The following is a 15,340-nucleotide window of genomic DNA, read 5'->3' on the forward strand; positions in this document are numbered from 1 at the left end:
AGACGTTTTAATATTTTCAATGACAATAATAATCTTCGATAAACTCCCGCTATAGTTATTCACACACATGCTATAACTATCTAAACACGCGTTAAAACTATTCATACACACGCTGTAGCTAAAGCTATCCATACACACGCTATTTCTTTTCATACATTCGATACAACTATCTATACACACGCATAAGCTATCCAACCATGTGCTATTACTATCCATACATACGCTATAACTAATCATTACACACGCAGCAGCTATCCACACACAAGCTATAACTATCCGTACACACGCTGAAGATATACACGCAATAGCCATAATATGCTACACATGCTAGTGTCTTACACACGCTATAGCTAGCCATACACACGCAACAGCGCCATCCCTATCATCGCAAATGTCATAGCAATACAGATGCACATACGCTATATGTGCACACTGCACACACACTAAATGGCGGTAGCTTTCCTAGTGGCGGTGCTGGCTCGTGCAGTTTCTGGCAGTTCTGGCAGTTTCGTGCAGTTTTCACCCAACGATATCTGAATTGGATTACCGCTGGTGGGGTCCAACTCAGATCGAAGGAGAACCGAACTGAATGAAGAAATGCAGCTTCCCACTACCTCCGCCGCTGCTGCCTGATACCACCGCTCTGGTTCTGCTGCAGCTCAGTTTGGCCGCTGGAATCAGCCACCGCTGCTGATTATACAAGACCGGCCTGGTGGCCTTTCACTTGTTAACTGACGACTGCTATGAGACGACACAGGCTATTATATAGCCCAAAGCAAAAATCCATCCGCGAGCAAACAAGAAGCGAGCTTGTGATTGGTTGAATGTGCACGACTTTTAACACAACTTTTAACTAGTTTAGTATCGAAAACATATTTAAATTATTATATGACAATCTTGCGCAATATTTCCCCTATCAATCAAGCCATTGGTGTTTAGAATCTGTTCAGTGGTAATGATAAAAGAAGCATTTTAAAACGGTGTTGAAACACCTGTTGCAGCTACCGAAAGCGAGCTCGTTATTGGTTGAAAGCTGCGAGACTGTTTACAAAGTCAGATCGGTTGTATCCGTTAGTGTCGACTGTGCTTGTGAAGAGAGGTGGTGATTGGTTGCTCGGTATGATTTAGACAATCGATGTGATTTATCAATTTTTCAATAGTGTATCTCGAACAATAGGTTATTTTTGTTACATAAATTCAACCGTAAAAGAATTTCTGATCGGTTGATGCCAAAACCTCGAAATTCTGAAAAGAAATGACTGATATATAAGCGCTCAAAACCTGACCACTTTTCCCTGGTTTTCCCCGGTTGAATTACTAGATTTTTAAATTCAGGTGCCTAACTTCGATATAGACGTTAGTCCAACGTCAAAATAAAATTGATAATATCGATATAGTTTGTATGGACTTCCTCACTGCGATCAGCATCGATGATCTATTGTGAGATATAGTTAATACTGAAAGAAATGTCAAAATCGTTTTTTTAAGTTCCGACGTAAAGTAAAATTTTTAGCAATAATGTTATATAAGGAATATAGGAGCACCGAAACTGTTAAAAATATATTTAAAAGTGTCAAACGAAGTTAAGCATCATGTGAACATAATTGCACAGAGAGTCAATTCTCTCTATTTGATTCGGCCAACCGGCTTTTTACTAGTTTGACCAGCTTTGAGACTGAAAACAGAAACAGCATCTCTTGCTCTAGATAAAAGAGCAACTTATATTTTTGGGTTTCCAACATTTTTACAACCTTCTAAGTATGGGTAGAGGGTTTTCTGTCTGTGATATTCATCTTGTTGATTCTTGTTGCCCTAATTGGATTTTCCAGTGCATTATAGTTCCGTACTGATTTAAAATAAAACTTAAGATTTCGTTCTGATCGGACTTCGCATCGATAGATTTCCGAATCTACCCGGTCCGATGTCTATCACTACTACCAAACACTTGAACGCCTCCATATCTCAAGGTTTGTTGTATTTTCGAAAGATGTATGACGTACATCAACTGATAGGATAGCCTTCCCCGGATACTGGGCAACAATTTCATGAAATAAGAGCAATCATTTAGGTCTGATAAACAGTAATTGAATCATCGCGGTGCACGCTGCTATCACACGCGGTCGCCATATGATTTACACTACAAACCATTCACCAAACCAAACTGATGAAGGACAGCTTATCAATTCAGTGACGTTGGTAAATAACCGGTAAATACGAGTATGAACCGTGGTTCACCGACAGAAAAGAGAATGAAAAACAACATTGTAATGACTCCGTATAATCAGCAAGTACCGAAAGGCCTTGGCTCTGTTTTATGCAGAGTGATTAATATACGACGCAGTTGTTAGTAAATACTCTTTTCTAACAACACATGTTGCGACATCAAAAATTAAAAATGAAAATTATCGTTTCTATGCTAACTTTAGTTTGTTTGAATTAGATCTTTATTTTTTCTGACCGTTCTAACCGGATTTGAAACCCGATTTTTCTTCTTCGTGCAGTTTTTGTGATGGTAGCATTCGCATGATTACTTATCACAACGTTGCTATGTTTACGCGTCGAAGCACGCAATAAATCCCGCAAATGCGCACTGCTACTAGCAGTCATCGCTTTTCGCTGTAGCATAGCATTTGCAAACCGAATAAGTCCATGCGAGCATTAGTACTTGCCACTTCCTACTAGCCTGATGACGAACAAAATAATTATTGCTTGAGGCTTCAACTCACTTGAAACCTGTCACGCTGGGCTGTATTCTACCAATCGGGGTCAATACACTCTACAAGGTACTAATGTGTAGAACTTGCACGGAAGACTTTAACAGCTGACAGTCGCTCGATTGATCCATGCAATCTGTACACCACGTGTGTGTTTGTGCTCGCGAAAAGCCTGATTTTGTTCACCACAATCAGATTTCCTTAGCCTGTGCACTGGTTCTCGGTTGATTTGTTCTCATCGGAACAAGCAAAAAAAGTGGGCCACTCACGAGGTACCTCCCCCCAAATCACTGACCTGCCCTGTTCGCTGACCCCGCAGAAGCGATAGCAGTATTGCTACTAGCGCTTAGTTCTTCCCTTCTAGGAAGCGAAGCTTTTATGTAACGTCGGTCAATCGAATAAAATTTTCCACTCACAACTAGACCTACCTATATCATAGTACGATGCGGCAAATGTTACTGAAAGGTGATTTATGAGCACTGCTGTTTGCCAAGGTTTTTGCCCCGAATCCGCACATCCGCTTACGTTTGAAGTTGATATAAGTTACGCACCTCTCCGTCGTCGTGCTGGATCCAAGCTCTTTGTTGAAAGACGAAAACAGCTGATTACTCGAACCAAAACAAATGCTGAAGCTATTCGTTTCTCACCGTATGCACTAGAGAAGGCACAATATCACTAATAAACTGGTATTTTGCTAGTTAGCACCTTCAGGGAACAACAAGAACACTTGAATTGTGATACTGCGACGTCCACAAAAAATAGGCAATTCGTAAGAAAATCTTTGTTCTGTTAGCAATGCGTCTTCCTACACCGTTTTCTTTGTTGTTTTTTTTTCTTTTTTGGCGTGGTGGAAAAGTTTTTCTCTGCTTCCACACACTGAACGGATTTATACTGACTGCCGATGCGAATCGGGCGAGCTCTAGGGACGTATTGAAAAGTTATTCCGGAGAGACCGAACGAATACCTCGAACCGATCGACGACGCGAAAAGCCATCTTACGTGTGTTGGTCAATGCCGCCAACAGTCCATTGGCCGTAACCGTTCTGAGACAACAACGACGTTGATGACGATATAGAGGCGTTCGTATGAACAATTAATTTACTTTCGATACATGTGCATGCGCCGTAGCCGTCGTCAGGGTTTCCATTATTAAATTGTGCACATCACGGCCAGTTAACCTAAGCTCCATTAAGGAAAAATGTGTGCTTAGCTATCCCATAGGAAGCATTTTACAACCAGCTACTTTACAGTATGTCCGCATTCCATCTAGATAGTGAATATTTTGAACAACATTTAATCCATCACAAAAAGGTTAACCCTAGCGATGCAAAAAACTCCCTACTAATACAACAAGTATGAGACTGTGATTATCAACACAGCAGGCTTCCAAAAAGTTGCAACCCAATACACACACGCACAAAACGCAACCCCCCTAAAAACAAAGTCCGGATACAAACACCCACTGTTGGTTGCCGGGTGCTTACATCCCTATCGCTAACTGGTATGCGCAAGGGCACAATGACAGCGGAAGCGGGCTGCAAACATATGGTCAGCACTGAGTCACGGTTTCCAGCCTCAAGATACCCATAACAAACCAGTTGGTGTTGCGATAAGAACACTAAACGCCGAATCGTGCTCCCGCAGCACACACGAACACAAGCAACAAATAAACGGGGTGGTATGCTCATGCGCAAATATTTGCGACTGGGTTAGTGTCACCGGTTTCTCACACTCACATTGATGTCTGGGAAGAAGTGGCTAGACAGGCGTATGCGAATCTGACATACCATATGATCGGATCGGGCAACGGTTGGCAAGTCATTGTCTTTTCCAAACGATGGAACATGAACTTTTTTTTTGGATGACCTACACTGGCCATGGCTTCGGCGGAGTTATGTGACGACACCCGACGTACAAGACGTAGAATCTAGTCCAAGGCCAGTCTTTATCGCTATTATTGCACGAATCACTGTATCTCTGTGGGTCGCGAAAATTTGAATAGATAAGCTGAGCAAGCAAACGGCGCGCTACACACGCGCGTTTCAAACTGACACGGATCCATTTTTTTTCTTCAACTTTGTTGTGGTTGGCTGTGGAGGGTTCAGTTACTTGCTCAGCTCAGCTGAGGTGAACCAAACAAAGCGGGTTTTGGCTTATCGAAAGGCAAATAATAACCGTAGTAATTTTGCAACAATAACAAGTTTATTGTTGTTTTGCTTTACCTTTTTTGAGAAAAATTAGATTAATATGTCATTCATAAGTCTTTGCCATAGCTATCTTCGTCTACTGTTTTCCGTGACAAATGTTTGATATTTTCAAATTAGCTTGGCAAAAAACGACTAGTGACGAGTTGAAGTAGGTTCGTAGTTCTTTTTTGAGGCACCAATATTTTTTACAGGCCGAATTGGTTTACACATATACATATTTACACATACACTGTTTTCATTTTGCTTGAGTCTATTTTGACTATAAACTGCAAGACAAACGTGCTAACCTTGCTGGCACTGAATAAATTTTGAATCAATGTTTTCGAACATATGCCATAATTTTGATATATTTTTCCAATAGCAAACTAACGAAAAGTTCTGTTGAAATTCATCAAATTGAGTAAAAATCAGCTAACTCTCTGGCTTGAGTAGCGTGCTGGTGCTGCTTGAGGGAAGCTATCCAAAATCTGAAAAGTCGTTCTAGATCTTACATGATTTTTTTTATTATTGACGAATAGTGACTTTTTGCACATCCGGAGTGATTTGCGATAAGGGCGCAACTAACAAAAGATAAACATTGGGTAATATCAGTTTGAGAATTTGCAAGTACATTTTCAAATCGTAATTTCAAAGGAAGTGACTAACATTAACATCAATACCAAAAATCGACGTAAAATATACCTGGCTTATAGTTTTCTAACAATACTACATTAAATTTGTGCATTTATGGCTTAAATCTGCCCTTTCTTCTAACCTTTTCTAATGAGCCTTAAAGCATTCTGCGACGAGATTCGCCCACCTCTATTTCGCCTTAAAGCATTCTGACAACGAGATACGCCCATCTTTCTTTCGCCTTGTTTTTATTTTTTCTTCAGTTGCGCCTTTTTAAATGCGCCTTTATTCTGAAAACAAAAGTTGATCCGCCCTTTACTGTCGCCTGTTTACGAAATATTTCGCAAATAAGCCCGTTGCTTCAAAACAATGGTGCTTATTATGAAGGTCACTTCACGGTGAAATCAGAGTGAAGTGAACAAAACCCTATTACGGAACTCACGTAAGTGAGAAAAACGTCGCAAAGTGACATCTGCCGCGGGATCTGGGTTAGGGATGGGAAATATCGAAAAAACTGCCTATCGATAATTATCGATAATTTTGCGACCGCAATCGATAATTATCGATAGTTTGACAGCTAGAAACAGTTGCAGAAAAAAAAAACAAACGTTCAGTACAGGGGGGATCTATCTGTCAAATATCGTGTAACTAGCATATTCGGTAACATGGCGCTTGTTTTGGATTTTGTTCTTTTTGATCATTAAATTGATCGATGCGAAATATTATAGAATTGGAACGTTTTTATATCAAGCTCGAAAAACCGCGGAAAACTTTCATGAATGTGTTGTGTAGTGGTTTTCCCCCATTATTGTTCATAGTTACAAACATCATGGACCAACAAACGTCATGGACCAGAGTTGATCTGCGATAACGCACACATATATGAAATTTGACAGCAGTGACTCCCCTCTGGTTCAGTATAAAAATAATATGTGTACGCTGGTCTTTCAGAAACCGAAAAAGGTTTACGTCTTGCAGAAATTGGTTCTTTCAAGCGTAAAATGGCCAACGTATGCCTTGATGCATGGACTTTACAAGCAGAATGTTGTAGAACGTGAAATGACCATGGCGGAGGAAAACAATTTGGGCGGAATGCATTAGGATTAGAGTCGCCGAGGCACAACAACAGATCATCCAACAAATAGAAAGCGGCGGTGGACCACAGCAACAGGACAATGCTTTTAGTGGCATCGCAAATAATTTCAACTGGATAAACAAAGATTATGGCAACAATGATGACTTCCAAAGCAAGAGGAGACGATTTCAAAGTTTATTGGATAAAAAATTCTCAACAGTGATCCGATACGCAGAACGTTCCCTTTGTTTCATTGCGATTTGTGTTTTAATAGCTTTTTTCAACTTGGTGAATGGATTTGTCACTGTCTTGTATAAAACTGGAGTTTAAAGCGTAAACCTAAAGTATTGAGAAGATAATGTAATCAAATATTAAGAGAATACTTTGAATAACAGTTTAACAAGTATATTTCGTAGTTTGGGATTCGTCTCAACGTACACGTACAACGTACAAGTACAACTTTTTTACTCATAAGTATAAGACATAGGTAAGATTATATCTAAGAAATCACTGTGTTCAAATATCATAGTAATCTATTCATTAAAACAGTTATAAAACAACTCTCCCTCTAACTACATATAATGTACTAAATTACATTACATATTTCATTACATATTATGTATTCAATTTCTCGTGTGTGTGTCGGTGTGTGTGAGTGTGTCAGAAGTGTCGGTGTGTGTGTGTGTCAGAAGTGTCGGTGTGTGTGTCAGAAGTATCGGTGTGTGTGTCAGAAGTGTCGGTGTGTGTGTCAGAAATGTCGGTGTGTGTCAGAAGTGCAGTGTGTAGGCGTGTATGTATGTATGCGTGTGTATGTATGTGTCAGTGTGAGTGTGTAATTTATAAAATTTCTTATTACAGTGCACTACATTTGCAAAAATTTGAAGTTTGCATTAAGAAAAACTAGCTGTTCTGCAAGAGTTGGAGTTAATCTCGCTCTTTTATCAGTTATTGTGTTACCTGCGGTCGAATTTACCCTCTCGGAGGGAACGGACGATGCGGGTATTATCATGAAACGTAGAGCAATTGCACTTAGTGCTTCGCAAGCTGTATAATTGGTCCAAAAGGAGAGCACATCGGTGGTTTCATTTGTTATGGGATCTTCCAGGTATTTATTTAAATGAACGATTGCCTGTGCTGTTGAGTGGATCGAGCGATCTTGTTTTGTGAACGTAATGTTATTCAAAAAAGTGTACTCTGCTATGAACAAGTAAAACATTAAAATAACACTTAGTCTGTACGTAACAAAATCGTTAAAAATCTGTCCACGTGGTATGTGGATGGCCCCTGACAAACTTAGTAAACTGTTCAGTTCCGTAAGAATTTGTTTGGTTGTGAGTATAGAAAGGTTTACAGTAGGATAAGAATCACCGCTTAACTTGGTGGTGGCCTTGACGAATGGTTTTAATATGGCTAGAATTTGTGGTATAAGGTGTTTTTCGGCAGGTGTAAGGTCCAACTTCCACTTGCCACATTTCGATAGAACGGCAAATAGTGCTTCTCCGATTTTCCATATGCTCTCAAGCATATAGTATACGGAATTCCAACGTGTGTTGTTCGGCTGACTTATTTTGGCTAGCTGACGCTTGGCGTTATGCAATTCTTGCTCAAGGCTTCGGTTTGCTGAAGAGCTATGATGGAAAAATGTTGCGATTCGCTTGCATTTGACAATAACATTATAAACGGAGACATCGCAGTTTTGAACATTATCGTTATCATCGCAGAAAAAATTTTCAACAAAATCCTCAGTTTCTTTTGAAGAAAAGGATCGTTCTGTTTTCGATATTCCAACCATTACAATTCTCTGAATTTTGTGGGCGGCACAAGGCATGTGTCTCATCTGGAATTGTTCATGTAGTCAATAAAAAGTAGAGTCACTATTTCAATAACAATAGTTGTTATTGAAATAGTGACTCTACTTTTTATTTACTACATGAAGCCTCTATTACAGAAGACAAGGCGAGCAAAATGTTGTGTTAGAAAACGCGAGTGAAACTTGGCTGGTGAATAATTTTCCGGGAAAGCGGATACTTATCTTTGGTTTTCAAAACCTTGGTTGCGACGTGTCCAACTTCAAGATTATTTGAAAAAGTTCATTGGAGGTCCATGTGGTAAATTCATTTATGCTGGACCCATTCTGAATACCGCGTTTTCCCGCGGAAGTGGGCACTATCGGAATCTCTTTCTCTCCAGTGAACTTGTGTCGGAAAAACTTAAAGCAAGTCAGATTCGAGAGATATTTCAGAAATGGTCTCGTCCTCGGGGTAACCTAAGTATACTACAGTAACCAAGCATACCACAGTAAACGTGACAGGGATGATCGCGTTTACTGGGGCATACTGAGTTTGCTCAAATGTACGGAGGTTGGTAACGCGGCATTACGTGATTTGTCAAACCTCACTGTGGCCGTAGCCTTACATTGTGAAATTACAAAATACCAACCAACTGTGATTTCAACATCTGAATATATTACATTCAAAAATATCTGTTACGGTCCGGGTTGAGAGCGATTCTGAAGAGTATCTATCTCGGAGCTCGCCGCTAATAAAAACAAAAATACTAATACTAATAAATAAAATCAATATAACACCAATTAAACTAAATTGCAATTCAAAATAAAAATTCATTACTAATACCGAGGTGAAAATTAGAACTCAGAATAAAATAGTATACTAGTGTGTAATGCTAATATTGTTAAATAATACTTCAGTGCTAGTATGAGTGACGGCACGTTCCCAGCTCTGACGAAATATTTTTACTTCGAATTTTCTCAAAACATGAACTAAACAATTCCGGATTACTTCGTTATTGGGGCGAAACTAGATAGGAAAGCAAGACAACGATTCGCCCTTAACATCAAGTAACTCAGAATTGTATTTTTGTCAAAAAAATTTTTTACCTTCATTAAATCACATGCGGAAATCATGTTACTGCCGCTGTCTGTTACGGCGCATACGACGCTTACACTCGGAAACCGCTTGAGCACTGAGGAAATCAATTCCTTCAAATTTTTACTCGTCGAACGCGACGGTATTGGTATCACACCTAATGTCTCAGTTGAAAGCTTTTCCTCGAAAATAAAATGTCCAGTTACCACCAAGTATCCTTGTGTTTTACGGCTAGTCCAGCCATCGTATGTTATGGCAATAAATCTGCAATAAACAGAATACAGGCTGGCTGCATTGCTGGTCTTACAGCTTGGCAAAATTCAGCGAAATTTTTCTGGTTTTCCGCAAAAATAAATGTGTGTGGTATTTAACACATATATTTTATCATTGGAAGTAGAAACAAGAAAATTGTTCCTGATTTACTTCCAACAAATAATGTGAAACTAAGCGAATCAAAAAAAACTTACTTGATAGGTTTTAAGATCTCGCCTATATGTTGTACAGTTTTCTGATACGTTGTATATCTTTCACTATAAAGCGAACTAATGCTTTGTCCAATTCCTTTTTTTTTTTTTGAGAAGCTGGATTGTACGAAATGCCGCTTTGCTTGATGTATTTTCTCATCGATGTTTGTTTTTGGTGATGCATTCCTTTCCGCATTGTCTCTGAAAATGAATGGAGTTGATAATTTCACTCTTAAGACTTCTACCAAACATGAGATCTATAAGCTCTTATGAACTGAAATAAAAACAAGTGATAAAAATACTACAAGTAACGATTACTTACCCCTCATCATCGTAAAGACTTGAATCAGATGACATTCGATTTCCAGATTGTGCTTCACGTAATTCAACCGTAGTGTTTCCACTACATGAGAGCTCTGTTTTACATCCAGCAACTTTACATTACTATTACCTTTGTTAATTTTTTCAAAGAAGCCCCATACAAATGACCTCTTCGTTCTTTTTTGGGCTCTGCGAAAAAAAATATTTACCATCATAACGTTGTGGTATTTACTATAATACTCATTCAATTTAATAAAACATTTAATTATAAAACTTACGTATTCTGCGTCATTTTTCAAAGGAAAAAGTTGCTTTCGTTACATACAACAACTTTATCGTACTGCTGCCAGCTTTAAGAAGATTAGAATCACCGCGAAATCACGAGTTAAAGTGAGCAAACATGAATATTTCTCAATTTTCAAACAATTCGCGACTAAGTTCAAAAAGATTTTAGAGGCTGCTCACACTCCCGTAAACTCTTGTATAGATTGTCAGAGTATGCGTGTTGACAAAAGGAAAAATATTTCTTTCCTTTACTCTCTTATGCGAAAAACCAAACAAATATCAGCAGCTCGTAGTCCCGAATTGTCCTGTCATCGTTGTTGATATTTGTTTGGGTTTTGCGTGAGATAAAGTAAAATTGAAATATTCGTGCAGTTTTGAAGGGGATTACGTGTAAGTGCGAACAGGCATCAGAATCGTTTTCAGCGCTGGTAAGGTTAATTTGCTTAGCTGTTTTGGCATTGCTGCGGATGGGTGCGTAGGGTGCATGCGAGATGATTATCGATAACTATCGGTAACGCTAAAAGCTAAACGATTCTATCGATAGCGGGCAACTATCGATATTATCGATAATTATCGATAGGTTTCCCATCCCTAATCTGGGTTATTATGAGTGTCATATCAGTGAAGTGAGAACGGAAAAAGCGACGTTCCGCGTGGAATTATTTCACGACCATTTTGAACGGTGAAATGATTCCACGAAGATGCCATAAGTCTTAAAATTGATTGATTTGTGATCTAATGGTAAATATTGGATTTATTCTTTAATAACGAAGCGAATCAAAATTTGACCCGTGCCTTAAAGCGGTAAATTTTTTATTTTTTTGCCCGATAAAAAAAATGCAAACTAGTTCAGGAAATTAGCGATACCGAAAAAAACATTTTTTTTGATGCCGAATGTCTTAGAAATGCATCTGGTGTTATCTAAAAAACCCGGGAAAAAACAACTTTCTGGGACTTGGACATTTTTGAGCTGGGAAACAATCTCATTTCACTTGTCCTATTCTCAATTTCACTTCACTGTCAATCTCACTCTACGGAGGTGATTTTTGTCACCTCACTTGAGGTGGAATCGGGAATAGGTCTAAAAAAGTGAAGTGAGCGTGAGAGTGAAATATATTTCACCGTGAAGTGACTCCCGTAATAAGCACCAGAAAGTCGTTTTTTCCGTTTTTTTAGATAACACCAGTTCTTGACGTGTTCTGCATTTCTAAAACATTTGGTTTTTTTCGGTATCGAAAATTTCCTGAACTAGTTTGCATTTTTTTCATCGGGCAAAAAAATGAAAATTTGACCGCTTTAAAGCACGCATCAAATTCTGATTCGTTTCGTTACTGAAGAATAAATCCAATATTTTCCATTAGATCACAAATCAATCAACTTTAAGACTTATGGCATCTTCGTGGAATCATTTCACCGTTCAAAATGGTCGTGAAATAATTCCACGCGAATCGTCGCTTTTTCCGTTCTCACTTCACTGACATATGACACTCATAATAACCCGGATTCCGCGGCAGATGTCACTTTGCGACGTTTTTCTCACTTACGTGAGTCCCGTAATAGGTTTTTGTTCACTTCACTCTGATTTCACCGTGAAGTGACTCCCGTAATAAGCACCTTTGTTAGAGAAATATATTCCAACTACGAGATGTTCAACTAGCTAAAGGTTGATGAAAGTTTTTTGTCGATAAAATATTTGAAACCGTGTGAGGTTGCCTTCAAATATTTGATAATATCATGTCAGTTTCTATATCAAAAAAGATGTACTTGTCACTGAGATTATCAAAGCTATTTATCTTGAACAAACTAATCATTTTCACGAATCCTGGTCTCACGTTGAACAGGCGGTCGTGTAATGAACACCACCTTCTAGCAAAGTGATTTGAATGACTCTGAAACTTGAAAAAAACATGTTTGAATTGAACATGTTTAGAATCGGAATTCGTACACTTTTGAATCGAAATCCACACACTGCGATATAGATAAAATCAAAATTCGTGCAGATATAGAAATACAAAAATGAACATGTTATATTTATCTATCGAACTTTAAATTTATGAATAAATATGAGGGCCCATTGAATGATTCCTCTTTCAGAAAGACGAAACAAAAAAATAACAAAAGCTGCATGTTTGTTATGCGAAAAGCCTTTCAGGTTATGTTTTCAATTGGATCCCGTTAGGTGTTAAAATAACAAAAAATATTCTGCTAGTATCAAACCCACATCAAACTATGTTATTAATGTATCAGCTTTCCAACAAAATAAGAACAGATCAATAACAACCATTGTTAGTAACAACATGGTTTGATAGAGACGAAATTTTTGGTAAATTTGGTTCAGAATAACTTCGTTTCAGGATTCGTTATCCTATCTTGTTCAGATCAATTCTTGTTATCAAGAGCATATCATCCTGAGATTTACCGTTTTGATTTGTACTTAGGTTTTGATTATCGTCCCGTTCTTGGGCAGCATGTTGGTTTTGATCGTGATTTGGATCTTGGATGAGAATTTCTCCGTCGTTTGAAGTATCCATGCTGGAGTACGTCTCTGTTGAAAAAATAGAAATGAAAATAATGTTCAAACATTTATTTGACTTTAACAAAATCTAACCTTCCTCAGCGTTGTTCAGTTCAAGATGCTCGACATTAGAAACATTGTTTCTCCTAATCGTAAGAAAAGGCGCATCAATAACCATGAATTCGGGTGGCCCTTCACCTTCGTCCATTTCATTCCTCCAGAGGTAGAATAGACATGCATCTCCAGACCAGACGAGGTTATTTCGGTTTGTTCGAAAAAGTTTTCTTCAAATCTGGAATTTACTGATTCAAGAAAACCTGTATTCTCTGTAATTGGAGCATCGTTGGTGTCTGATAAATCTTCTGATCCGATTTTTGCTGAAGACCAGCTATGTGTGTGTCGATGATTGTGTGATGTCGATGATTTTCCCAGGGGTCATTGGCATCAGCATGGAAAGGGTATAACCCACATTTTCTGAATCCGTTGATCAGCGTTGTGTCTTTGTTTTCCAAGCTATCTATTGCTTTCTCCAATAATGGAGCGTATCGATAGTTTTCGAACCTCCACTGCTAAACCACTTCTTGCCTAACGTTTTTCTAAGGAGTGAAGAATGATACATCAAGTGGTTGCATCAAGAGCGGGGGCCTAGTGTGGTTGGTAACGTCTCCGCCAACCACGCTCGACGCCTGGGTTCGAATCCCACCGCCGACATAGGTGTCGATGGTTGTGAGGTGGCGTGATCCACTCACAACCAACCCAACTGGTCTAGATGCAATCCTAGCCGACACCGGGAGATTTTCTGAGGCGAAAAATCTCTGGGATCACGCCTTCCATCGCATGAGGAAGTAAAGCCGTTGGCGCCGGTCCGTTAATAAACGGGTCGTGAGTTAGGGTCCTGGGTGTGGAGTTGCCTCCCTGGGCGTCGGTGATTGGCCACAACAGTGGCGGAACTAGACCGACGGAAAATAAGCGAGAATAAAAAAAAAAAAGTGGTTGCATGACGTGATTGGCATTCGGGAAAAGCGACACTAACGACCCTTCCTCTTGCAGAACTCATCCGTCTCAAAAGCGGAAGAGGAAGAGTCCTCAAACAGAAATAAAAGGAATTGCACCTTTTGGTTCACTGCCCACGGATATATTCGAGATATACTTAAAAAAAAAACGTTCCGAGTTCATTCAACCTGTTTCGGATCGCCCAACTGACCGGTACGCTGCTCGCAATGTGGGCTGGTAGTCTTGATTTGTACGGGAACAATATCAACGGTGGTGCTAGCTTACCAGCAGCTGAAACCGAAATCAGAACCGTATAGTTTTCCTTGTAACTGTTGGAGGACAGAGCCTGGACGTTCTTTGATTCTTTTGCTGCAAAGACTTTTTGTTTGCGCGGGACCAAAAAAAGCTGTTGAAGATCCTTGAACGATCCACCAAGATATTTTCAACGTCGTTTGCGGTCGCATACGCGAGGATCTCAGCAAACCTTTCTCGCACATCTGCTTCGGTAATGGCTATCTTCTTCGACATATTGTTGGTCGTCCTCTTCGCGAACTCGGGGTGCCGTTTCATAAAACGCTTCACCCATCCGCGAGTTGGAACATTATTCTTAAACGCATCTTCTTTCTTAAGCATCTCTGCCAATTTGCTAACGTAGAGGATTAGCTATACAACCAATGTATTCACATAAGATACGATCATATTTCAAAGAATCCGACCAGTCACCGCGGAACGCGTAATAGAGCAAAGTAACTTCCAAATTACGTTCTGCTTTTCGCCCACCGGAAAACCTGCCACGGCTATGCATAGCAGCCACTTCACGATCCTTTCTTTCTCTCCAGCAAAGAAAGTTGGTGGAGTTCCCTTTGATTGAGATTCGTAGCGATTCGTTACGGTATCCCTTATCGTGGTCACCGAAACGCCGGAACCTTTCGAGGCTTCCCAGTACGGCTTCTAAATCGGTCTAAATCGGTCGCCGTATATTTATTTATGTTTTCTTCCATAATATGCTGAAAATGTTTGTGAAAATTCAACAATATATGCATGTTACACACGCTGTATGGATTTCGATTCAAGTCAACAAGGACCAAATCCGTACGGCACAGTTTCTGATGAATAAATTTAATTTACATTATATACCAGACGATACACAGCTCGAAAATGATAAAGACTTTTCAATCGATTTCACAGAGATTCACAGAGTAAAACACTCATATCCCACTTTGAAAACGTTTTTATCAGATGAACGTTTCCTTAGTAAATTCTCTAACG

At 39.3% G+C, this 15,340-nt stretch overlaps 1 protein-coding gene across 5 annotated transcripts in view; it reads right to left on the reverse strand.

Moving 5' to 3' along the window:
• LOC129718193 (monocarboxylate transporter 12) overlaps positions 1-10,771 on the reverse strand; it is a 44,571-nt gene extending 33,800 nt beyond the window's left edge. Inside the window, exons 1-4 of one of the 5 annotated variants that reach the window (XM_055668693.1) lie at positions 10,557-10,771; positions 10,280-10,467; positions 9,961-10,158; positions 9,505-9,757 (exon numbers count right to left, since the gene is read on the reverse strand). The gene's annotated coding sequence lies outside the window, so the exon portion shown is untranslated. Of the gene's footprint in view, positions 1-3,142; positions 3,708-9,504; positions 9,758-9,960; positions 10,159-10,279; positions 10,468-10,556 lie in introns of those variants that run through there. The other 4 variants (XM_055668696.1, XM_055668692.1, XM_055668695.1 and 1 more) reach the window with 4 other exon arrangements.
• Between the last annotated feature and the right edge of the window lie 4,569 nt (positions 10,772-15,340).

The sequence above is a fragment of the Wyeomyia smithii genome, chromosome 1 (genome assembly GCF_029784165.1).
Source record: "Wyeomyia smithii strain HCP4-BCI-WySm-NY-G18 chromosome 1, ASM2978416v1, whole genome shotgun sequence".
NCBI classification, from domain to species: domain Eukaryota; kingdom Metazoa; phylum Arthropoda; class Insecta; order Diptera; family Culicidae; genus Wyeomyia; species Wyeomyia smithii.